The sequence below is a fragment of the Prenolepis imparis genome, unplaced genomic scaffold (genome assembly GCF_030444845.1).
Source record: "Prenolepis imparis isolate NDT839.2.m4 unplaced genomic scaffold, iyPreImpa1.0 SCAF_8, whole genome shotgun sequence".
In the NCBI taxonomy this organism is placed as follows: Eukaryota; Metazoa; Arthropoda; class Insecta; order Hymenoptera; family Formicidae; genus Prenolepis; species Prenolepis imparis.
In genome coordinates, this window is record NW_028141166.1 from 16,209,594 (window position 1) to 16,237,089 (window position 27,496).

The window sequence follows — 27,496 nt, forward strand, 5'->3', positions numbered from 1 at the left end:
GCGACCTACAAAGAAGTTTTTCTCTCTATGCACTTCTCTGCGTCTTTAACTTCACGCTTTCACAATAGTACACGCGTAAAATACCTTCAACTCGTTACGCGTCAAGTAATGACCAGCAGATATCGTTCACGGACACTTGTTGGGTCAGCAGAAAGTCGCGAGATATTGTTACATCATTACGATATCTTCAGTAAAGGTAGATGTAAAGCTCCAGGCAGGTAGGGAAAGAAACTAAAGAAACTTCAAGCTCGGGCGTGTGCGCGTAATACGAGAAGCATTGAGCGAGGAGCAGCTAAGGAGAAGTATTACAATGAAGCTCTCTTCTTTTCTAAACGCGCTCGATGAAGCTTGCATCGGCAGCCTTCGGCAAGCGATCGGCCGTGAATCTGCGTTTGGCAATAATGATGCACTGTTTGTGCTTCGCAAGTAAGCATGGCTCTTCCTCCGGGCGTTACAAGAGGGAAGCCAGCGTGGTTAAAAGGAGCACGATGGTTACAAAGCCGATATGGAGAATATGCGGTCTTACGCGCCTAAAGGGCCCCGAAATTGTAGAGAGATGATCGTCATCTCGAGATCGTTTCCATCGTTATCTGCGACAAGGTATATATGCCGTAATCCGTAATGCAACAATTTATAAACATGCGCTTCCGGACGTCATGATGCTTAATTAATCTTCATCTTAATTAATCTTATTTCATAGCTTCACAATTTGCAAGTCGAGATCGAATTTTCTTCTGTAGGAAAACTTCACCTTTGTTGCTGTTGTATAAGTTCATTGAGCGAGAAGAAAAGGAGGCTCTTGAAAAATTGGTGCAATTTTTTTCTTTTTGAAAACGAGAGATAATATATTGATAATATATATACGAATTAATATAATTTGTAAGAAAATAATTCAATTCGCGCAGGATTATAACGTAAATATATTAATGAATTAAATTAATAAAAAGCACACAGACAAATCTTTCGTTCACAAACGTAAAAATGTAATGTTATCTCGAGAGAGTAACTACAAAAAAACGAGTACAAGCCTCTTGAACTTTTTTAGATTCGAGAAATCTGATTGCATAACATACAGTTTATCTTGCTTCTTTGCATAGAGCTATTCCCTTCGTGGGTCATAAACTTTGCACATACATTGCGCCCTATCCTCAAACTTGAGTTCAAAGACTCATTGTCATGTAATAGGGACAAGCCTCGTGAGTCCACGATTTACATAGGCAACGATTACGCAATCCCACCATCCGAGGAGAGCTCAAACGTGCATTATCGTATGCACTGGACGCATTGGAGTGCTCTCGATGCACGCGAGTACATCTTTGATGCAGAGGATACGTGACGGAAACTCCACGCACACGAAACGAAATTGCGAATTATAATTACTGATTATTCTCCAAGTATATTTCAAACGAGAAGAATAAGTGCAGCCGCGAGAATTAGTTCATATATCCCCATTCAGTATACACTCTTTGTAACTTTGTGAAACTTTGTTTCGTACCACAATAAGTTTACAAGTACTACAAATTACAGAGATTTCGTAATAATTATTATTATATTTTTCGTAATAATTATTACGCTGTCGTGCAAACATTATGCTCTGTTATATTACGCTATCATAGCTATGCTTTTTTATATCTTATAAAATGTTCGATATAATTTTCTTTTTTAATACAATTTACAGCACAGATTTTCGAAGGAATTAAAAATACGTTTCTACTAAGCTTTATAAATGATATGATATATAACGAGAAAAATCGGTATACATCGCGATATGAAACTAAAAGATCTTAGGTTTCATATTTTAAAAAAATTAGATTGTAAGCATAATTGTTTTAGAGTTTAGAGCCATTTAAATCTTCTTGGTTTTTGTCATATATACATATATACAATATAAATTTTATTTGCATGTCATAGATGAAGCTGATCCTGACAACCTGAGAGAAGGAGGCTTAGGAGAGACATCGAGCATCGTCGAGGCAAGTAATATATTTAATATTATTCGATAATTTTTTTAATATCCATAGATTTATTGAAATGATGAAAACGGAAATTGGTGAGTGTATTATCATTGATTTTATCTTCACGGATTTAGAATATGGACTGTATTCTTTAAATATTTATGAAAGATATATATATATATATATATTTAAAGAATACATTCCATATTCTAAATCCGTGAAGATAAAATCATTGATAATACATTCATCAATTTCCGTTTTTATCATTTTAATAATCTATGGATATTAAAAACATTATCGATTAATGTTAAATATACTATTAAATATACGCCTCGACGATGCTTGATGTCTCTCCTAGGCCTCCTTTTCTCAGGTTGTTAGATTTGATCAACTTGATATATAACATACAAATAAAATTTAGATTGTAGTATATATAGCGCCTAAAATATTTAATTAATATTTCAAAAAATTGTTTTTGTACGTATTGAGGTTTATATTTGATGCGTACTATAATGAGCAGATAAATAATAAAATAACTATTTTCTTTAAACAGAAACTTTTACAGAACTTGTAAAAAAAATTTGATAAAAGTATTTTTCTCCCATTTTTTCTTATTTAAATCGACGACAAAATTATCGAATAATATTAAATATATTACTTGCCTCGACGATGCTCGATGTCTCTCTTAGGCCTCCTTCTTTCAGATTGTCAGGCTCAGCTTGATCTATAACACAAATAAAATTTAGATTGTAGTAGCGCTTAAAATATTTAATTAATATTTTTAAAGATTGTTTTGTACGTATTGAGGTTTATACTTGATGCATACTAATACTATAATGATCAGATAAATAATAAAATAACTATTTTCTTTAAATAGAAACTTTTACAGAACTTGTAAAATAAAATTGATAAAATTATTTTTCTCTAATTTTTTCTTGTTTAAATAATTCAATAAACAAATCGAATTAATCCGCGTACGTAATTTATATAATATAATTAATATACAAAATAAGAAATATTTACCCTAGAGTTGCTCTGCCCGCACCCGATGCCTCTCCTAGGCCTCCTCCTCCTCTCAGGTTGTTAGGGTCTTTAATTAACACGCGCGACACTTTTAACGACACTCCCGCACTTGTACGCGCGATACTTTTAACGACACTCCCGAAAATCCGAAAATCGAGCTCCTACCCAAAGACGATGATGCGAATGTCGATCCGCGCGCGGCATCCTGAAAAGTGAGGTTATATTATTCTTTGATAATAAAATATTAAAAATTGCCACGCATGCATAAAAATCATTGAGTGTTCAAGACGGACAAAGCGGCTAGTCTGCTCGTCGAGCGATTGAATGTGAATTGATTGGATCTACAAGAAGAAATCAATCATATTCAATCGTTCGAGGAGCAAGTTAGCCGCTTTGTTGACTTGAACGCGCCTATTATTGCAATGCATGCATGAAAGTATATTTTAATTATGCAATGCATACAAATTATATATTTAAATCTTTAACAAAAATGTGAATACAAAATAAAATTTTCTACAAGAATCTTTCGATCAAAATACCTGTGCTTTCATTAGACTTAGCCTCACGCGTCTCCATATATCTATCACGTCGCACATCTCGCACAAGACTGATGCCGGCGATCAGGTGATGGGTGATGCCCATCACCGATCGCAAGACTGCGCAGTGTCGCCACCTGACGACGAAATCTAACTTCACAGCCAAGAATGAACCGACTTGGCGAAGCACCTGACTAGACCTCTCTCTTTCTATCCTTTCCATGAGATTAGCGCGTCCCATAGGTCCGCCACGCTGCACGTTTCATGAGAGACTGATCCCCACCATCGACCACAATATCATGCGCAACGGTGTCGCCAACTAACAGCAAAACCTAACTTCACAGCTAAGAGTGAACGTCGATTGCGATCAGTCTCGCAGTCTCGCGCGAGATGCGCGACATGGTGGATGTGTGGAGAGGTGCAAATATTTTGATTGAATAATTTTCGTAGAAAATTCTTTTTTTGTTCGCATTTTCTGTAAGAATAAAGCCAAGTGCCAAGCCATAGTATGTAGCCGGGCTCGGCGAAGACCACTTCGTATGATTAGATTTATCTCTCTTCTTTTCTCTTTAATTGTCAAATGCGAGAATCTGCTACTTAAATTCCTACTAAGTTTTAAAAATTGCAATATTTATATATATATATATATATATGTACATCGATCAATTTTATCTTTACTATCGAAAAGACATATATTTGCTTTCGGTTCTTCAGCTAATATCTGCTATTAATAAAATTCACGTTTAATAAACTTAAATTTTACATAATCTTGATCCAATATAATGTAAATGATTGCTTCCAAAAAGTATTCACTTTATAAAATTATATTGCACCATTAACGGAAAAAAGAAAAAAGATTCTAGTCGATATATTGTCAATTAATGCGATAAATGCGCAAATATATTATCTCTATTTATTAATATAATTACACCAGACATACTGTAAATATGTAATTAATGTTAATTAAGAATTAGCATTATTTATTATCTATTGATTAAGAAACAATTTTTTAATTCACAAAGAGAATTATTTCTAGAATCCCAGAATGCATTATGTGTGAAGAAAAATGCTTTAATAATCATATCAATATTCAAATATGTATTATACATATTAAATAATTTTGAAACATTTATAAACATCCAATTTTTAAAAGAATTGAGTAAAGTAATAATAAAGAATAAGAGATAAATAAATGACAATATGTCTTTTAAAATATATTTTTGAGATAATTAAGATTTAATTTGAATTTTAATTAAAATAATTACTTGAAATTATAGTATTATATTGACAACATTAATTGCAAAGAGAAAATCTAATACTCTATTTATTAGTAACATAAATCTACTTTGAGAATTAAATAAGCAAAATATACTTCGTCCAAGATAATTATTGAAGATTGATCATATTTATAAAGATAATAATCCTTTTAAGCTCCTTAAACTCTCGCAATATTCTGAATTCTACGTCTCCAATATTTAAAAGTGATTTATATGTTGAAAATCTTGGCGATTTCAATTGCTTTGATTCATCGCGAAGGCTATTACTTCCTCGAACCGCGGGAATTCTTACTATTTAGCGTCGGAGATTCTTCGTTCTTCCGTGGCACATCGTGTAAGATTTCGTGGTTTAATTAGCGGTCGAGAGATCGTAAATACGCTTAAAAGCCGCACAGAGAGCGAACCCTTTTAACGATATCTCTGCAATTTGCCTTAAACGACCCGGTCCTCCATTTGACGCTAATACTGCTAAATCTCGCGCGAGAGCCGTTCTAGCGGGAGTTAGCTGTAGAAGCGGGGGAGTGAGGACAACCTGCTTTAGAACGGGGAAGCGAAAGTAAGATGGATGCTCCAAGGGATGTAGAAGAAATTTCCTCAAGGCCAGCGATAAATAGCCCCTAATTACGGCTCTTTCCGCGACGGTAAAACGCTCTCCTCGTCGCCGTTCATCGACAAAAGGAGTATCAATTAGTTAAAAAAGAGAAAAAGAAAAGGACCTCTGCGCGCGCTCAAGGACGGGTTGAAACAATGAAGCCAGGGAAAGGAAACATCGCGATGAACGAAAAGATCCGACATTTCTCGTTTCTCTCTTTACGTCTTTAACGTTATTGTATCTGCTTCAGGGATGTAGTCCTAAAATACGAATCCTGAAGCAGTTTCGTTCGAAGTTGCGAGTCTATGGAAATGAGCTTGAGTTATAATAGTTCTTCTCGCAATATGCAAACATATGCTTTCAAGAATTTTGCTCCAATTCTGCGCGTGATCTATATAGCTCGAAAGTGACTCTAAAGTTTTCGTGATTAAAGTCTTGCATGTACAAATATATAATACTAACTTGTATAAAATTTTAAAAAAGAAACATAATATAAAAGAATATAAAAATCCATGTAAAGTATATTCGAGATATTTATACACTTATATAATGTTATCATTATAAATTTTTGTTATTAACATACATATTAAATCAGGACTGTGATAAGATTTGAGCAAATATAAATATAATAAAAGTGTTAAGTATATATTTATATATATCTAGCAATATACACATATAATAATGAGATCAAAAATTCCTAAAATATAAAAACTTTATAATAATGTTTCCACATTGCACTCTATCTAACGATAGCAAATAATTAACTTTGGTAGTAAATAATGTAAGATTAAATAACACAATAAAATTCTTGTTTTTTAAGAAGCACGCAAATAATGCACGGAAGCTCTTGTCAAACATTACAGCTGTGCATAGCAGCTCCTTTATGAGGACATTCTCCTCTTTTCTACCAGATAACTGAGAAAATAATAACAAGCGCTCATCTTTATACTTGCGATGAAAGGAAGAACAGTGCACATATAATTAATTTGTACTATTAATGGTGCTATGATAGCACTATTTTCAAGAATTAAAATAAAACAAAAATGAACGATTAATACTAACCATTTATAAAGCATAAATAGTCTTTATACAATTTATAATTTGCGAGATAATCGTGCTGTAAAATATTAAAAATATTTTAATTACAATTATATACAAATAAAAATTAGGACATTTGTTATTTCTATGATAAATAATCATATGAAACCAAGAATTTTTTCGCTAGTATAAATTCATGATTCTTAAGATTATCTACAATGTGTTGTTATAATTTCTCTCACAAATTATAAATTCTATAAATTTTTGTTTAATATATACGCGATTATTGTTCTAACAATAGATAAATAATTAAATTGTCCATCAAAGTAATCATAGTAAATACTTAAATTCAATGGAGTGATTAAAGAAATGAGTCATTAAAGAAATGATCGCTTTTAAATATGGAACATTGGTTCGATCTCGCCTCTTTAAGTTGAGATAAGTAAAAAGAAAACGACTTTGTACATTTCCGCGTTTATTATTGTGCGCTATATATTATCCGCTGCTATTTCAAGAACAATTCCCGTTTTAGTGGCACACAAAATCGAAACACAGAGGATAAAAGACGTCATTATTACTCGAACGTGCAAACAGGGCGTAGAAAGTCACTTGTCGTCGAACTAAACGTTAAATGACTGTCGTGGATTACGAAATTGCGGAAACACGTGTTTTCAAGACAAACAATAAACCACATTATCCATTTCTCTAGAGCGACAAAAGCTTATTATTTCAACATAAAATTTTTTTAATATTATGATTATAACTTGCTACAATCCTGCTATTTATTTTATTGACTTTTGTTATTGCACTTTTATTATAGTTAAGAATTTAAAGCAGTAAGAGATGCTAAACGAAATGAAATTTAATAGACGAGCAATTTAAAAAGAGCTGTAAATTATTGTGAATAGCTTTTTTGTAAAATTTACTATAGTATCTTTCTGCAAGTTTTATAATGTTTTTCTTAGTAAATAAAATTACATAATCGAATATATAAACAAATTTTATTTTTTTTTTTTTTACAAAACTTTTATTATATAAGTTTAGAAGTTTTTTATTAAAAATTTCTTTTTTATAATATTTTGATGTTTCAAAGTTTTATTATCCATATTTTTATATTTTTTTTCTGATTATGTAATATACATAACTTTTAATAAAAATACTGTAAAAATTCATACAAGATATAATATTATTTTTACTTGTTTCTCTACTTAACATATGTATGTGTGTGTATGTGTGTGTGTAAAGTAATATATTACTTTAAAAAGGATATTTTGTTTCATATTTTACATTTTTAGAAATGTATAATTATAAAAAAAAAATATTAAACGAGTAGCGAGCTAGCAACACAACTTTAAGCATATCTACATTAACCAAAGTCCGCTTCATGAAGCGGAAGTATTAAAATTCCCCGACGAGAGCATTGATAAGGTCTTCTACGATGCCATGAATACCTCATAACTTCGATCCGGAAACTGCAAATACCTTTCTGAAAGCCCATATCGGATATCCAGCTTTGCCGCGGGACGTCGTACGACTGTTTTACTGCTCGAAGAAATCGACAAAATCGAGCCGGACGAGTTCGTTTGCGCGGTTGCAAAAGCAACGGAACATCAGTGAAGGTTCATAACTTTGTGAGAGTGGTGTAAGAGCGGCTGGAGAACGCTAGGAGAAAGACGGAAGAAAAAAGGGGAAGGGGCTGAGTTTATTTTCCGGATCGCTGGAAGTCGTCATTCGAACGGACGGACATCACTGGAATCCCTTAACGGTGAGTCCGGTTCGTTCCCAATGGCGAGTCAGACGATGTCAGTAAGGAAGGTCCCTTACCTCGTAAGCATTGCGACGCTCCGTCGAATCGCACCACGAGCCACTCTGAAATCGTCCGCAGATTTCACAGTATAATGTACGTGCTGCAATTTATGTCGCGTCGAAATGCCACTTGACATGACTACTATACTGTCAAAATTTATCTGAGAGAGAAGAGGAGCTCCCTCTTCCTCTCTCTCTTTGTCTCTTTCTCTTTCACGATTGAAGATCTTCATCTTCCTATTTGACGTACGTTATAAATTCATGTTTTCATTGAATTAATGAATGTCTCCTTTTTTTATAAATTTGCTTTATAATTTTTTGACAAATGTAACTTAGCTATATTTATGTAAAGAGATGAGGAAAAAAAGACAAGAAAAAAATTGTCTTTTACATTCATCTTACCGAGTATAATATATTCATCAATCGTTAAATCTGAGTATAATAATTTTAAACATCTTTTTATAAAATTTAAAGTTGGAAATCTAAAATTCTAAAATCTAAAATCTAAAAAAAAAATCTAAAATTAAATAGAGACATTATATGCTTTAAATCACATTTTATTTACGGAGCTTATCTCCAAACTGTAAATATTTGCAAGATAGAATTCTGCAGAGAGAAAAAGAGAGAGACTCTTATGCATATCTTTGAACATACTAAATTTTTCTTAGTTTTCTCGATTATTAATAATACATCTAATTCTCTTTCTCTTTAATTTAATTACAAGTTTATAATAATTTTTTAAGAAGTATGAAAAGATTTGAAGTAAACACTAAATAACAAAAAGAGATATTTCTGTTGGATTATTTCTTATCACGACCTGCTTTTTTATTTTGAAGGCGAAGAGGTCGAGTCAAGGCAAAGAACCGCCTGCAGGATCGCCTGCCTGTACGATGCCACAGGTGGCCGGTTTGAAACGCTTGATTTACGATGAGCCTTGCCTATGAAGTTTAAAGTTCGTGCGACGAGATCCGAGTAAACAGGCTCGCTGATTCGCCTCGACGAGGTAGCGAAAATCGAGAACATCTTAAGAATTCGACTGCCAGCGTATTGTTTCCTTATACTTTTCTAACCAGACTAAACACAAACCTAGATTTCTCGTAAAATTATTTACCATAGAAAACCATAGAAAACTAAATTTCCTATTTCTATTTTTTAATTTGTGTGCGAAACAAGAGATTGTATAAAAAATTAAATATTTGCGATAAAATAGTTAATATAAAGTGACATTACATATTAAAGTTTTAAAGAAAGGCGTTTATATTTTTATATATTAAATTAAACATTTTTCCACAAGATACGCTCTCTGCTTTTTCTTATCTATTCATGGACAACTCAGATTTTTCTGTCAAGCGATCCTCAATTTAATTTGTCACTGCACGAATAAAAATGATTTATTAATATAGACTTTCTGACCTTTTACTTATCAGTGAAATATCAATCAAGATCTTTTCACCTTGAGAAATGAGCTTTGTATCTGTGAATATTGCTCGATAATTGCTATCTCATTGTCAGTAAATATGAAAATTTTATTGTAAATAGAAGAAAACTGAGCGCATACATTTATTTTGAATTAATTTATCGTACATATTATATACATACTATAAATATTATCGTTGAACAAAATTTTGTAGAAACGTTTATTTTACTACTCTACACATACATTCTAATGTAAATGAAATTTTTTTGTCTACGTTATATAGGTTTATGTTAGATCTTTATTAATTAGACTGATTCCCTATTATTCTTAGGCTACAACTTGAAGTGAGATTGCTACTTCAACTGCAGGAGAAGTCAATACGATACTACGAAGCAGTATTAGGTAATTTGAACACACTACTAAGCGGTTAATTGTAGTAGGATGTATCGGTATCTGTTAACCGAGTGTGGTCGATCGATTGCCCAGTTAATCGATTGCAGACATAATCCAGTGAAGGGTCACGCACAGTAAACCGACTAATCGATTATCTGTATATATACAAATCGTTCAACTATGAGAGAATAGTAATCGATGCGTAAATGTACTCTTATTGTAGCCTAATTCTAATGTTTCATCAGAGAGCTAATATATATGTTCTTTTTAATTATAACCAAATTGATTTTAAAAATCTATAAATTTATAATAATTTATAATAATTATAAATTAATAATAAGAATAATTTATAATTTACTAGATTTAAAGCACTTTATATAGAAAAGAAAGAGAGAAAGAGACGTAACTGATAAAATATTAAGTAGAAAGATATTAAAGAAAAAGGCATATACATATATATATATATATATACATATATATATATGTATATATATGCGTGCGTATGTAATAATAATATTATGTATATAATCTTATATTAATAAAATATTATATAAGAAAATAATCTATATTTATTTTCAATTATATGGAATTATATATTTAAAACCTTTATATTTTGATAATTAACAAAAGTTCTCTACCACATGCTCCAGAAACTCGTACCTTTTATCAAAACTGTATCTAATAATAACTAGCACAAATTATTCCCATACGCCGAAATAATTAATATCGACTTTGCAGATAGCTTAAGCAAAATGTGACAAGCCGGAGGCGAATGGAGATTCGTTCGTTCGTTCGTGCATTACTGCGTGGCAGACAGTTTTCCGGAAAGTACATACGCGACCCGCAAATTGTTTCCAGATTGTTCTGTTGCAAACAAACTGTGGTCACACACGAGACAAACAGTAAGCCATTAAAACCATTTGTGAGTACGAATCCTGTCTCGCGGTATACGTAGTATAATACAATTCAATGCAACGTTCTGCAATCCATATGCAATGACACTTTTTCTTTCTTTAGTATTTTGTACAATAAATTATTCATTAATAATACAGGACAAACGGTCGAATATTTATCTTTAATCGTGCTCTAGTAAAGTGTATATATAGAAAAGAATGGAATTTTATTTTTTAATTATATATATTATATCATGTGTGAGTGCATGTGAGTGTGCATGTGAGTAGTTTATATAACTCGATGCATGATTCTAACATTTTCAACATTTTTAATTAGAAAAAATATATTTCAAGTTAGGCAAAGAAATCATATAAAAATATATAAAGACTAAAAATACTAAAAAGGTGCTATAAAAATGTTTTACATATATACTTTAATTGCAAAAGCCATATATAATTTGAAAACCAAAGCATGCGTTATATATATGTATAATGTATAACTGGTCTCTATAATTCTGTATCCTTTTCAACATACTTTTATTTCATACATGGTTTTTAAAAGTGACGAATTAAGAGCATTAATCTGTCTGAGAAACTCACTAAATATCAACATTTCGTCTACCGTGGTGGATGACAGTTCGAGTGTGAGTAGAACAGCCAAGAATTAATACCGACACTAGCATTCGCCCAATTTGAAGCTTGCTACGTCGTGTCGATTCTCATTATGAGAAATCATGCGATAGTTTTCGATCGCACAAAATTTTATATTTTATATTATAATTAAATTCTTGTCAAAATAATGTGTCGAAATTATTTATAATTATTCTACATTATTGTAAGTGAGATATTATAATCGAGATATATAGTATAAATATAAATTTAGTATAAATATAATATAAACATTTTCTAAATTATATTTAAATAGTTTTTATATTTATAATTTGTTATACATAATCATAAATTAAATAAGAAATATTAAATAGAGAAAAATCGAACACAATTAAATTTACGTATAAGAAAAATCTACAACAAAGCATATATATATATATATATATATATATATATATTTTACATTTACTTTCGCAAAAAATAAAGTAAGAGTACAAGAGTGTATAAAAAATACAGCACAAAATGTAATTTTCTAGAATTTAAATTAGACTAGCACTTCTTTGTCATCTATGTATATGTGATAGTACTGTATACAAATAAATGTACTTAACTTTTATTGCATGCGCTCTTTTAATATAAATAAAGTAAATCAACAGAAGTTAATAAAAATTTATGTTCTGCGGAGTCTCCTAATTAATATCTTGGTAAATACATCGCATATGTAAAGTTAATAAATATTGAGAGACGCACAATAATATGAGTTAGCTTAATTCAATTATAGCGACTTGTTTTATATATCGAAAATTTTCATTTCTAGCTTTTAATTAAGGAGGGAATGGAGGAGGATAAACGTCGATGTTTCATTAACGTTATCATAACGCAGCTTCGGATGCTTTTACGCTGCTTCAATTTTAGTCCTGCTTCATAAACAGCTTCAAGTATATTTTTACGGAGAACAAGAAGAATAATATATCTTCTCTTCATAAACACACAGATATACTCCCGAGAATTACGTTTGTATGTAAATTTTCGGTTTCGGAGAATAGTGGGGATTTGCATAAAACCATAAATTTTTAAAAGCAAACGGATTTTTGTTTAAAATTTTGTTAATTCACAATTTATATCTCAATAAAAAAGTCACTACAATATCGAATGTCAATAAATATTGATGGCCGTGCAAACATTATGGTTTATGCATTTTGTTCGTCAACTTTATTTAAAGCACCGTTTGATGTTAAAACGATGCGATAGTAAGAATTTAAAATAAAAATACAATATTGTGACTAATATGGGAGAAAAAAATTAATAATGCCATAAAATGTCAATAATTAAGTTTAAAATATTTCGCAATAAAATTTCGGAAAAGTGCTCACTTTAATATATCTTATTGCATATTCATTTACTATTATATTCTTTATACCCTTGAATAGTATGCAGTAGTATGCAAAAAGTAAGTATTAATTTAATTTTACCATACCATTTAGAATAAGCTTGCTTTAGTCGAATTAAACTAAATACAAAATATAATTTAATCCGCTTACGAGCAACGATACAAAATTATTATAGCAATAATTCCTATTTGTTAACACATTCTCAATGATTAAAATGATACATTAATTTCTCTTATTGTAATATTATAAATAATAAATTATATCATTTATATTACAGTAATAATGTACCACTTTACACATTGCAAATTATAAATATTTTAAAACATTTTTTGCACGATATTATTTTGGCATTCTATAGTAACACTTATAAACAAATTACAATTGAAAATTGTAATTTACATCTATATAATCAACTAAATTTTTAAGTGCACGTAAACGTCAAATGTGTTAAATGTAATAATTGGCCACGATAGTATTACATTAATTTTTCAATATAATAAATATATAACTGCTTTTGATTTATATAAGAATATATTCATAAAAAAACAAATTTTTCTCCAAATCAGTTTAACGACAGCATACATTAAAAAGTACTTGAAATGTTTCCGCGTTTCCGCGCATATTTATATCTTATTATAATGCATTTCTCACTCGCGACCTCTCGGGTTCATGAAATAGCGCGAATTGAAAGCAGGCCGAGCGAGGCTTTTACTGTGCGGCGAAAGTGCGCGTGTAAACAATTTGCGCGTTTTCGCTCACATTTAACGCGGATGCGAAGAGCGCATTATGCGTGTTGCGAATGCGAGGAACCGCGTCAGGGATGATAAATTTCTTCTCACACGAATCTTTCACCGGTTGCAACCTCCGCGACAACACCCACGAGGACCGAACGAGGAGCAACGGCTTACGCATGCATACGACACGTCGCAGAAACTACGCACAATATAATGCACATACGCGTATATACACGGAGCTCACCGTTTTCTCCCTTTACACTCGTATATTCCGGAGAGCGCAGCATCTTTTGAAAATATAAAGAACGGCAATATCCTGCGTTATACGCGACGCGCCTTCGAAAAATAAGGAGCAAGCGTCGCGCGCTCTGCATAAACATCCTTCGTATGGAGCAATACACATTGGATACTCGCCGTTTTCTCATAAGATCTCGATCGATGCTACGCTTATAGTATTTAAATTGATGGTTCGACAAAAAACTAGGGAGAGAGAGAGTCTCATATGTTACAGTTTGGTATGTATGCTATATAGTGCTCGATAGCAATTCTAGAACCGTGTCATCCGAAGAACATGTCTATTGTTCTGGGACAAGTCTATTTTATGTATCGGAGAGAACCACATTTCTAATATTCGTTTTATTATTAAAAATGTCATGATTTCCTTGTAAATCTTGCATCGTGAAATATAGTCGAACGTTCCAAAATATGACAGCGTTACAAATTCGAACTAGGATTACTTCTTTCATTGTTTGTTTATAATTTGAACAATCAATACTATAATTTTTGCCGATCTATTATATACAAATTTAATTTCACTTTATAGTGAAATGTTGAAGTAATAAATAATAATAAAACAAATTTCAATTAATTTATAATAAATATTAATGTAAAAATCATTACTTTAATGTTTCAATATTTTTTATAAATATATTTACACAAAAAAAAGAGATATAGTATATTTAAAATTATTTAATACGTACGTTGTCTCGTAATGTATATTTTCTAATATATATATGTATGTAGATATATTGCTAACAATAAACCAATATCGATTAAATTGTCGCGTACCTCTTATCGACATTAATGAAGTTACCGCGTTCATTAAGCTATAGGAGAACTCAGCAATCTCCCAAATTTGAAATCTAACAAAATAGTTAGAGCTTCATCTATTCACAGTTCATAGTAAAACCACGTTATTCAAAATATGATCTCTGCAAGCTCGTTAAGCCCTTTTAAGTCGATGGAATCTTGGTTAAAATTTACCTCGGTGGAGGGTGCAACGCCTCCGGAATTCCGTCGAGTCCCGGCAGCGTTCCTCGCACGTGTCGCCTCGCATGCGAACACGTCCGCGGAATATTGAGCGTTTTTACGCGATAATACTTCTTTTCCCGACCTTTTTTCGCCCCTACTTCTTTCTGCCATTTACTATCACCGCATTCTACTAGTTGCCACGTTTCGTATATGCAGGAAAGGGAAGGCGAATTTACAGACGCTAAATCGTGTCGCGGCGATGTAGCCGCGCGTATAAAACTTTGGCGCATCGCCGTCGATATCGCCGAAACGATCATTTTCTTGGCGGGCTAACGAGCGAATTCGACGTCAGACTCGATCTCAGACCCGATCTCGACGACGAACTTTTATGTGCGCGATTGATCGACTGTAAATGCGGGAAAACCGGGCGGTGTGCTTTATGTGTCGCGAACGGAGCGGAACTAACGGCGTCTCTCGCGCATTATCCTCGCACGCTACGAATCAAAGAGACGAGACGGAATGCAGAACGGAATTTTGAGGCGAGATGCTCGAGAGGTCACTCGAGGCCTGATGCGCTCGTTAAATTTTCTGATGAGATAACCGCTATGCGGTTAGTAAACATCGGTGTACTAATATGTAGCTTACCACAACCGTAAGGGAACATGGATAAATTAAACTCGCCAGCCGACAGTACTAGTAATATCAACCATGTGTATCTTTTACATTATAATGATTGTCTAATTATATTCTCTAGAAATAGGAATGGGGTCGTTTTAATATTTCACCTTTTAATTTTTCTTCACTGGCGACACGAAATACTTTTAATATTCTCTAGAAATATACACGGTATCTATAATAAAGATAAAAAAAAGAATATATTGTCTATGCGTATTGGGGCGAAAAAGACTTATTTCAAATAATATTTTATAGACGCTATATTTTCTATCCTATTAACAATAAATATATTTTCAAGAAACAATCTAAATATTATTAATTCCTCCTAGTTATAATGTTAAAGTTTAATTAATAAATATTGGAAACTTTTAAGCGTTAAAGCCATTAGCCAAGAAATTCTCGGTTATCTACGTATAATTTACATCTGTCACCGCAATTCAGTCCATTTACTAACCGCATGAATATTAGACAAATTTCCGGATTTGATTTACCCATGTAATGCTGTGAATAGTATCCAGGTATCTAAATAGTTAGATATTACTGTTTACATTACTAGCCAAGATAGTTCCATTCCCTCCTGCAAATCTGTGTGTTCCAATAAATGATAAATTGTAATCTCTAATCAAAATATCCCTATTAATATAATTTCCAATGCATAACACGGACAAAAAAAGCTAATTATCAACTTCAGATAATTTCATAAATGTATGTACATTCTATGCAATACTCAATTTTCAAGAAATGATAAAAATCTCGACATAATCTTCAACTGAAATTGAAAGAATATTAATGACACGTTTTAACTTCAAAGTAAAATTAAACCGTGTTCGATCCTTCAAATATGAATGAAACTTTAATTGCGTGCTCTTGTAATGAAAAACGCCTGTTAATAAGTTCTCACAATTATATTTTGAATTTTGTAGAATGGAATTATGCTCTATGGATTTTTATAATGCAAGCTTCTTATTACATCCTCATTTAAGAAAATGAGAAAAAGATAAAGAAACTTTATTCTTCTATAAATGCTACTCTTCTTTTTTAGCGCGATCAAATCGCGATCGATGAAGCAGAAAGTATCGTAACGCGCGAGCTTACTTCAAATGGTTACCCCATTCTGGAAAAATCTCGATATTCAGCGCTAGGCAGATTACCCTACTTCGCCTTAATTCGTTCCTGGGGAAGCGTTTAACCCAAAATGCGTTCCTTTTTTTTATCGTGCCGGTTGGCTTTACTGCCAGTTTGTCCCCGGGTACTGCTAACTCGCGAATTCCTCTATATACGAGGCTCATAAAAATCGGAGCTGAGTTGAGATATATGCGCTGCGCTTTTTTACGACATTGTTACAACGGACGCGACAATATTATTTTTAGCAATATTCTCGCTGAAGTGTCCCCGTTCAGAGCAACGCGAGGAAGAACACTCCAGTGAGAAAGACGGAGATGCAGTTCACCTTTGTGAAATCCGGGAACCCGCTGCAATTACCAGGTACTATTATTGCTACCACGTTGGCCTTTGCGCCACGATGAAACATGCAAAAGTCCATGCGTGCGCTAACGTCGCGGATATGCAGTTTACGTAATTACATGTACGTCCAGAGAAACACATTAAAATTTTTCGGAAAAAATTGCAGGCATTTAAATTGAAAATGTGAGAAGCGCGTATAACACAGCAATTAAAAGCAAGCTATAAACATATTTATGCTCTTCGATATTTCTTGCTTGAATATATTTTATATATAAATTCTTTTTCTTGGTAAAAATAAATATTAAAAAAATTTTTTTGATACTGCAAGATACTGCAAGGTACTACAAAAATTAAAGCAACGAAATATATAAGCTGGCAAAATGATAAATTAAACTGACATGAGTATAATAACATACATAAACCTAAACTACAGTGTAATATCCTACAGCGAGACGACAGATATTTTAAAAATACATTTACGTCTGCAGTATATTATAATTATGATTATTTCCATCTAAATTTTATCAAGAAGAATGTTTTTAATATTATGAGTTGGTTATAAAATTCTTTTGACAAAAATTACACTTTATTATGTTTTTTCACGTTTTGCACCAGATCTCCGTGTCAAATAAATTTACTTTTTTAAATAATTTTTTTAAATAAAAAGGCACTTACATATATTAAATTTTAATTAAATTCAAGTACATGCACATTTTTTACATACACTCAATTGTATTCTTGAATAAAAAATGTTTTATAAAAATAAATTTTTATAATTTTAAAAACGATAACAAAGAGGTAGACAAACCGACAAAATTTGATCTAAATATTTTCATGTTTTTACTTAAAATATTGTAGTAAAACTCCGAATACTAAAATCGACGGTTCTCGTGATCGATCTGTTGGAATTTCGGAAGCGCGGGCATTCATCTCCCGCGGTTGCCAACCGGATTTGATTCACGCAGACGCGTTAGCTACATTCGCCGCGTTGTCGTGAAATATCGTGCAATACGATCGAATGGCAAAGAATTAATCTCGCGTGTCTTTAATAAAATCTTCTATCGTAGGAGACTTAGAACGACTTATCGCGAAAGTTACGCGCTATAATATCGATGCGAGCGATTACAACTTCTTCACTCGAGCACACTCTACGTCGCGCAACCTTATGCAATTGGCCACAGTTGAAATGTCAACTGGGTAATTCACTTTTTGAGAATAATAAAGAGCAAACTTTTCGTACACGATAATGCCATTAATGTACGCCACGTGGAGGCGTATGCCAAATTGGATGAATGCGAGTAAAGATTTCGCATTTCGAATCGGCCTCCTATCGCCTGACGATGAGGATCGTGATAAAACGAACGAGTCGCAGAACGAGTTTGGTATTTACATATTATGCGAAGGCAAATCGCGAACTGCGAACTTCGTTATCGTATGCAAAATTCCGTCAACGTGTGGCATTGTTGTTAGATCGGAATAATGTGAACCGACATGAAGTACATTCCGAAATATCGAAAGCTATCCCTCCTCACCCCTCAAAAAAAACAAAAGGCTGAATCCAGAAAGGAAAATTTATATGCGAGAAATTCTAATTTGCATCATTTATACCGGAAGAATATTTAAAGTTTTACTTCAAAACGATCCTTCATTTTATACTCTGCAAAACATACGAACAATAGAAATGTTTAATCTTCTTTTCAATACTCATTGTATAAATCGTTAAAATATACTAAAATACATAGTAATAAGAGAGATTGCAATCTTATCTACAAACTTTCGTAGATTAATTTTATTATATTGTTCTTCTGACATCTCTCTTTTTTCCTCCTAATAATACTATTTTATACTTTCTAATGAAATAGAAATTTTATAAAATCCATAATGTCGATTTCTCGTCAATGAAATCTCAGGGAAGTATCGAATTTTCATGAACGGGAACGCATTCGAGAATATCGACGGTCAACGAACACTATTGATACTCAGATCTCGCTAAAACTTTCCTCGAGCGTACTTAAAACAAATTAACGCCGTTAATTCCCGTCCGTTGGCGCGGTGGTGCGGAATGGATGCGGTAGACGGGGGTGGCGGAAAAGAGAGAAAACGAGATGGGCGGTAAAATAAAAGGATCTGAATTTATATTCGCACTGATAGCGACCGAGCTGAGAAACTGCTTGACTGGCAAGATAGCGCCAGCTCAAGCCAATTACATTCACTTGCTCAGTCTTCTTGCTTTCGTCGGAGCTGTCCTTTTTTACTTGGACCGATCTCGTCTTTCTCATTTTCTGTGTTTCTCTTTGCATCTTCTTTCGTTATAATTCACACGCTTTCTGTTTTATTTGTTCGTCATTCGCCAACGATGTTGTTCTCCTCATACTTCAACAACCTATCTCTTGTCGGTGTTATTTTAAGTTTATACTACTTAGCTCGGAATAATTGCATTATATGTCTGTATAATAATAATATATAGAATTTTATATAAATTATATCGCGTATATTGACAAAAATTTTAATACTTCCACACATTAAAAAAAATCAAATATCTCTGCGGCCTATCTCTTGTCGATGTTATTTTAAGTTTGTATTACTTATAGCTTCGTATTACTTGGAATAACCGCATTATATGTTTGTATAATAATGATATATAAATTTTATATAAATTATACCGTATATTGAAAACAAATTCAAGTACTTCCATATATTAAAAAAATTAAAATACCTTTACGGTCTATCTCTTGTCGGTGTTATTTAAGTTTATACTACTTAGCTTGAAATGACCGCATTATATGTTTGTATAATAATAATATATAGAGTTTTATATAAATTATATTGTATATTGAAAACAAATTCAAGTACTTCCATATATTTAAAAAAAATCAAATATCTCTGCGGCCTATCTCTTGTCGGTGTTATTTTAAGTTCGTATTACTTATAGCTTGGAATAACCGCATTATATGTTTATATAATAATGATATATAAAATTTTATAAAAATTATATTGTATATTGAAAAAAAATCAAATATTTCGGTACGTTGAAAAAAATTCAAATACCTCTGCGGTCTATCTTTTGTCGGTGTTATTTAAGTTCATACTACTTAGTTTGAAATAATCGCATTATATGTTTGTATAATAATGATATATAGAATTTTATATAAATTATATTGTATATTGAAAACAAATTCAAGTACTTTCATATATTTTTAAAAAATCAAATATTTCTGCGACCTATCTCTTGTCGGTGTTGTTTTAAGTTTGTATTACTTATAGCTTGAAATAACCGCATTATATATGTTTGTATAATAATGATATATAAAATTTTATATAAATTATATTGTATATTGAAAACAATTCAAATATATTTCGGTACATTGAAAAAAATTCAAATACCTCTGCGGTCCATCTCTTGTCGGTGTTATTTAAGTTCATACTACTTAGTTTGAAATAATCGCATTATATGTTTATAGTTTATATAATAATGATATATAGAATTTTATATAAATTGTATTGTATATACGTTAAAAAACTTCCAAATAACTCTCTTGAGAATAATCGGAAATGTACAAAATATAATAAAAATGATTGCTTCTATTAGTTATTTTTAGAATTTGACAAATCACAAATTTCTTTTATAATCATAATTTGATTTGTATGTATACAATTTATAACTGTTTAAAATATAAACTGTCTATATATTTTTTTAGTAATAAATCTTAAAAAAAAAATATTAAAAAAATATATATCTATATATAATACATATACATATTATTTTAAATGTAAAAAATAATAACATACGAAATTAGATATACTTTAAAGATTATTTTAAGAAAGCTAAGCAATTATTATACGATAGTACTTCATTTAGTGTTTAAATTTTAATTTGCAAATAATGTAATAACTTTTGTGAATACTTTTAAGTATACTTTTAAAGATCTAAAGACGGAGGATAAAGTTCAAACAATTGTGATTGTGTCGCTGATATTGCATCTCGCAGAATGTGCACTTTCGCAGAGATTGAAGCAAGCTCGCGTCTTACGTTTGACGTTATTCTTACTACTGTTGCGCGCACGTGTGTGTCAGAAATCCGGAATTCAACATTGCTATCGACAGCCGCATCTCCGCAGTTCGTGCATCTCAAACTCACGGAGTGCATTACGTATCCACGGCGAGATGCCTGCGACAATCGAACTCACCGCACCGTCCGGAAAATATGAGCTTCATCTCGCAAGATGATTTTTTGTTTCCGCTGTTTTATTTTTATGGCGGCTCCGTTCCCCGGTCGATCGCCCCTACTCGAAAACAAATTTATCGCACTGCTGTCCTCGCTTCGCATTCCCAATGTGCGTCTGAAGCAGCTTGCGGTTCTTTTGCTCGCTGCTCATAATTTTAACTGCTCGCAATTTGTGGACCCAAAAAGTAGCACATACTTCGCAAACTATAAAGATTTAACATTTTTAGGAACTGGGTGAATTTTGAAGTCAAGAGATACTTTATCCGTATATAAATAAAAACTTATTGAGAGAGAGAAAAATTCTTTAACTTTATCATATTTTTGTCACTATTAGCAACGAAATTATAAATCTGGGATTATATAGTTAAACTGTAAATAAATATATATGTATTAAAATTTATGATAACTGAAAACACCTTCGTTATAAAAGACTTATAGAAACAATTGCAAAACTAATTAAAGGATAAACTCTAAACCAACGAGCTGGTCACAAAATCAAATAAGAAAATGAGTTATTTGTTCTTTGTAAATAATTGAAGATGGAGCTGTTTCAAGAAGAAGAATTTAATATAAAATATCCGGCAAAATCACCCGAGTGTAAATACGCTCAACGGCGAAGCGTTTCAATCTCGTCGCGGTAAACACTTTGAAATGAATCGTATTTATCAGAAGTTTCCTATTATTGCTCAAAGTAACGGATTTCTCATCCGAGATAAACGAGCGAAATATGATATTGAATCGAGCTATATTGATGAAACGATTAATGAAATTTCGAAAATGCCTACTATCGCGTTTCTTTTTATTTTATCCTTTCTCTTCAATTTGCATTTTCAACGGGTTATTATCTATTTGATCTTTCGCCTCAAATCCTTCGAACGATTTTCAAACTGAATTTGTACGTGAAAGTGACGATGTCAGCTTCTTGAAGTAAATGATTAATTATCGCGATTTCATCAGTTAGGTCAAACGTCGGGGGGTCCGGATAATTAGTTGGACGCATCTCTCGCAATAGGGATCTCCGAGAAGAGAGGCTTCAAGCTTTTCCCATCGCGATCCTTCCAAGTTCGAAACCATCGTCGCGAGATAATGACGAGGGTGCGAGCTTAACTGCTCGCCGTTTGGCCGTGGATTGTTGGATAATCAGTTCGCCGATATGTTTGCGCATCTAGTGTCGAAATCGCCGCACTTTTCGGTTCCGACACGAGCGAAGGGGCCCGAAATCGGAGTGATTTCACACTTGCAAACTCGCATCAACGAACTTGTTACACCCTCGGCCTTTACGACCCAAAATGTGGAACGAATGGAACACGCGGAGGATGTGGAAATGCAGACGAGATTAGTTAAGTGTTCTCTCAGGAACAATCGATATGCGGTATGATCCGGTAAACAACTCGAATGATATGTCGCTTCGAGTTTTAGAACGAAGTAAAGAAAAAGAAACTTGTGAGTTCTTCACTATCTTTCCATCTAAATCATCGAGTTATTCGGGCATGCTCGGGTAGTTGAACTCACTTTGCGGGAGTAAAGGGACGTCGGTGAAGGGGGAGGAGGAGAGATCGCGTTCCTTTTGTTCCATTAACTCTTTGGCTTCCTTGATTCTCTCCGTTGCTCGTGCTCGATAGCTTCCGTTATTATTACGATAATTGGCTAGTCACGACTATGTATCCCATCGGGATATCTTTACCGAAGGATGCATTAAATTACAATAACTTACTAAAACTGCGCAACGAGTGCTTCGTATCTCAATTTTATGATTAAGAGCGAAGCCGTGCCTTTAATTTTAATTTATCTCTATTATTCTCTCTTTAATATTCTTATAAATCATCTTATCTTTCTTTAATTGATTGTTAATTAAAATAGCAAATTAAAATTGAAAAAAATCGACGGATTTTATATTTCAGAAAGATATTTACCGGCCAAATGAGATTCAGCTGCGAGATACTTTTATGCTATAACCAAACGGAATATGAAATCAGAGTTATCCGCTCTGAAGAGTCACCATATCATCCCAGATCAAAGAAACCGGCGAGATGCACTTCGGCATGCAGTTGCAGCCGCTCGAACGTGCGCGTAACCTTTGCCGATGGTCGTCTACAAGATTGTATCAAGATTACAGTACCGGCCGACGTCAGGTCAGATAGTGGCGAAAGGGATTGAGTTTATGGTCGTGCCGGGCTGCAACTCGATTTTCTCAGGCACGGAGTATGATAGCGGAAAAGATGAAGGATCGTTTAAAGCACGTTCGTGGAAATTCACATTTTTCGTGACAAACCTCGAGTTCGAATCAACACGACGAGACGCAGTAGACGCTCGCGCGAATACTTGACAGTATGTATGTCTCTCACTTCACGAGAGAGAGAGAGAGAGAGAGAGAGAGACAAATTGCGTACCACATCTTCGAATAGCCGCCGAATCTAAGCAATCGTCGATCAATAACCATTCCGGCCCATAAAGCCACCGAGACAACCCGATGCGCGCCGACCATCGCACCCAAGAGACAACTGCGGTCGAAACCCTCCCGTTCGAGCTTAGCATACATATTTATTCGCCTCTGCCGAGAATTCCCTCCGTCTCAGCTCGGAAAGAGAGAGACAGAGATAGAGAGAGAGCACCGCACCTCGAACGAGGCGTGGTATCGGGGAATAAAAAGGCGAAAACCCTCCGACTAAAATTTTCCTTTCGCCGCTCACGAAGTTCAGAACCGCCGAGCGGCGGCAGCGGCGGAAACGAGGACGAAGGGGAATCGAGTTTGCATGACATTTAAGAGCCCGGGCCCGCTGTGTTTCATAACCCTTTGACTCCGCCGGCGAGTCTGATTCCGCGCCAGTCAGTGACTTCCGGTTCCAACGTTCCTCTCGTAACCGCGAGAGGGAGAGAGATCGTAACCCGAGGAACGCGATGCGGGAAGGTAACCCATTTTCGGATGCTACAACGCGTAGCCGCGTCTATGACCGGGCTAGGAACAAAGTTGCCCGTGCTGCGGCATTAGAATTTTAAATCGACATGATGGGGAGGCGCGGGTATCGCGGAAGGGGTCGCAGCGGTTGAAGAAAAAGAACGAGTTTTGCGGCCACGGAGGGCAGAGTAAGACACCAGGCGATAGCAAAACTAGAGGCTCGCTACTCTACCCAGGACGTTACGATGTTATTCAAATGTCGCTTGATACCTACGAGCGATGGGATATGTATGCGCACGGCGAGATATATAGGTCACATATTTCTCTAAAGGCATTGCCGTTCCTCCTATACATCTATAGCTACCTATTTGTACATGCTCTCTTTGAGAGAACTACCCCCCTATTTTCGCCTCAACGCAAAATGTTATCACGACAAAAAAATGTACTATAGATCCTGAAACTTACAAATTTTTTTTGTTAATGATATTTATTATTGATAACAATTGCAAGACTTGTTTGGAATACTTAATTTTTTTATGATGGATTCTAAAATAATTATATTTCTAACTTCGCATTTTTTAAAATTAATTTTTTTTAAATTGTCAGATATTTATAAGTGGGCTTCATGGCTTGCATTCACGTTTTCAGAGATGTTTCATTTTATGAGATGACACATTATCGCGTAATTCGTTTCACGCATAGCCTTCCTTCGTAATATCGCGCTAATGCACCGCAATATTTATTATTTATATTCCATATAGAGCCGTAACATTTCGCTGGGTAGTAGAAGACGGATATATAGGGAAAGACGATCGCTGGAGAGTATACGCTCCTATATTTGATTTCAAATCGCTTTGCGCTTATCCGAGCGATATAATCCTCCGCCTGTGTGGGTCGCCAACGCGACGGGAGAGAATCTATAATTCCGGCGAATTTTCGCAAGTGAGGGAGCGCGGTCGCTCGTCGCGGTCGACCGACTGGCACTCGTTGATCGATCGACACGAAGAACCGCGACTGATTGATCGATCGGTCAACCACGCTGTTCACACGAATTGCGAAGGTTTCGCAGTTTCTCTCTCTCTCACTCTCCCTCTCTCTTTCTCTCTCGCACATGCGCTCTTGATTTCCAGCAAAATGACCGGAACTATCCGTCCGTCATCGATCCGCGCTCATATCTTATATCTCCCTTCAGTGGAAGTCACGTATCTTCTGTTATCCACGGATATCTCTTCTCTCCAACCGGCGATGTTCGTGTGCCTGTGTGACGCGACTACGAGCGTCACCCTGAACGTTATTTAGGTTTGTCGAGTGATCCGCGAGACGCTCTTTTATCTACGACTCGCCCCCGCGTGTTTTCCTCAGGAAACTGCACCGTGTCAACTTGCAACGATACCGAGCTTAAATGCGACCAACTCTGCTATATGTTTATTTTGTCGAGCGTGACAATGGAATACGTTATGCGCGCGAGATGCAACCGTGCGGTTCGATCATTTGCATCCGTTTATTTTGAGAAGGATCGCAGTTCTCTCAGAGCTAGATATGAAGCGCGACCACGTTTGTATCTCGTGAAATATATTCATATCCTACTTTATATCCTATATCCGCTGACGCTGGTTGGATATTTATTATTTTCCTTTTCGCGGACAGAGATATTGAAGCATCAAAAATATTCCTATTGTCTGTTGTTAACAATACCCGACTCGGTGAAATTAAAACTGTGCCTTAAACGCGAAATAGTAACTGTAATGTAAAGAGATGGAGAATAATGTAATATATATATATATATACATATTTCTAATATAAATACTCGACTCGGTGAAACTAAAATCTTAAATAATCATGTAATGTGAAGAGAGGGAGAATAATGTAATATATACACACACATATTTCTAATAAAAATTTTCAGAAAATCAAACTTAACAATTGTTCTGAAAGAGTAAAATTTTTCATTAAAATGAAAAAAAAATGAACGATTAAAAGTGGAACAGCACAATTTTATCGTAAAAAGTTTTAGAAAATGAAAAATGGAAATCTCTTTGCACGATAATAATATATTACGTCTATAATAATTAAACTTTCACGGAAGATAAAGGAATCGCTTTTGGATGGGAACAGTTTCGCATCCCTTCGTGTAACACACACATTACGCAACGTTTGGATTCCTTTTCTCTCCGGTTTTCATCATTTTTTATCTCTCGGTTGCATCCGTTACGCGGCGGCACGTATGTCTCTCGCGTTTTCATTAAAAGCCGTCACTCCCGCGCTTTCCACTGCTACATATTAATGTCGGCTCTCAGTAATTCTTTCGTAGAAACGTTTCTGCACGATGCTTCTCCCTCTCTCTCTCTCTCTCTAACTGCGGAGCGATATAAAATCCTCTCAAACCAAATGAATCTGCCAACAATGTGATTCGAGTAGCCTTGAACCGTTCTTTCTCGTTATGTTACTGCCGGTAATTAAATCAGTGGTCGCCCCTTTACGCGGCGAATGGAAGAAATTTTGCCTCAATATTGTTACGCACGTTGTCCTACATGTGTGACAGAACTTGCAATTCAAGCCGCGCGATAAAGTCTACTACAAAAATCCACCTGCATTCACTGCGCCGCGGCTACGAAATTTATTCTTCAGTAGCCTTTTATTACTGCGGAAATATTCACTAAAGTACAAACGTATTATTAGCTTCTTTTAAGTTATTTGAATACGTAAAACGGTATGCCAATCTTGAATGGTGATTTCCTGGCGATATTGCAGTTATAACTTTACTATAATAGTAAGACCTGAGATTAAATTTTTCATCGAAGTTTATTACAACTTTTTTTTAATTAATAAAAAATTAATGCGTGTCACTAACTTATTTTGATGCGACTAATTAATTCTCCTCATGCATATGCTATAAAGATATAAAATTATTTTCTCTCTTTTTCATTTTTTCATATCTTAGATTTTCAAGTTTATAAATAATTCATATACATATATTTCGCACATTTTTAAGGATGTGCTTGCAGTTGGCATATGAGGGAAAATTTCTTTCTTTAAAACGCGCAACCGGCTTCTGCCTATTTATGTGCGACTCAAGAGGGCCACCGCGGGACGGAAAACGTACGAGACAAATATCTCAATTTCTCCCGCGATCGAAGAAGCACCCTTGAAAAAGCCACACCCTCTCCGTCTCTTTCTCAAGAAGAGCTTCGAAAGCGTCCATGAAAGTCTGTCCCGAGGGACGCGACGGCGGTCGCGAGGAAGGGCAAAATGCAGGAATAAAAAATCCACAGAAACCGAGAGCGTTTACATTGGTATTCAATGGCTGCGATTGAACTGTGG

The 27,496-nt window shown here is 34.1% G+C and overlaps 1 protein-coding gene across 4 annotated transcripts in view; it reads right to left on the reverse strand.

Annotated features, from left to right (window-relative positions):
- LOC145939328 (protein amalgam) overlaps window positions 1-27,496 on the reverse strand; it is a 296,331-nt gene that overhangs the window by 246,800 nt on the left and 22,035 nt on the right. For all 4 annotated transcript variants that reach the window (XM_083043563.1, XM_083043565.1, XM_083043566.1 and 1 more), the window contains exons 6-7: window positions 2,979-3,183; window positions 2,618-2,679 (exon numbers count right to left, since the gene is read on the reverse strand). The gene's annotated coding sequence lies outside the window, so the exon portion shown is untranslated. The remainder of the gene's footprint in view (window positions 1-2,617; window positions 2,680-2,978; window positions 3,184-27,496) is intronic.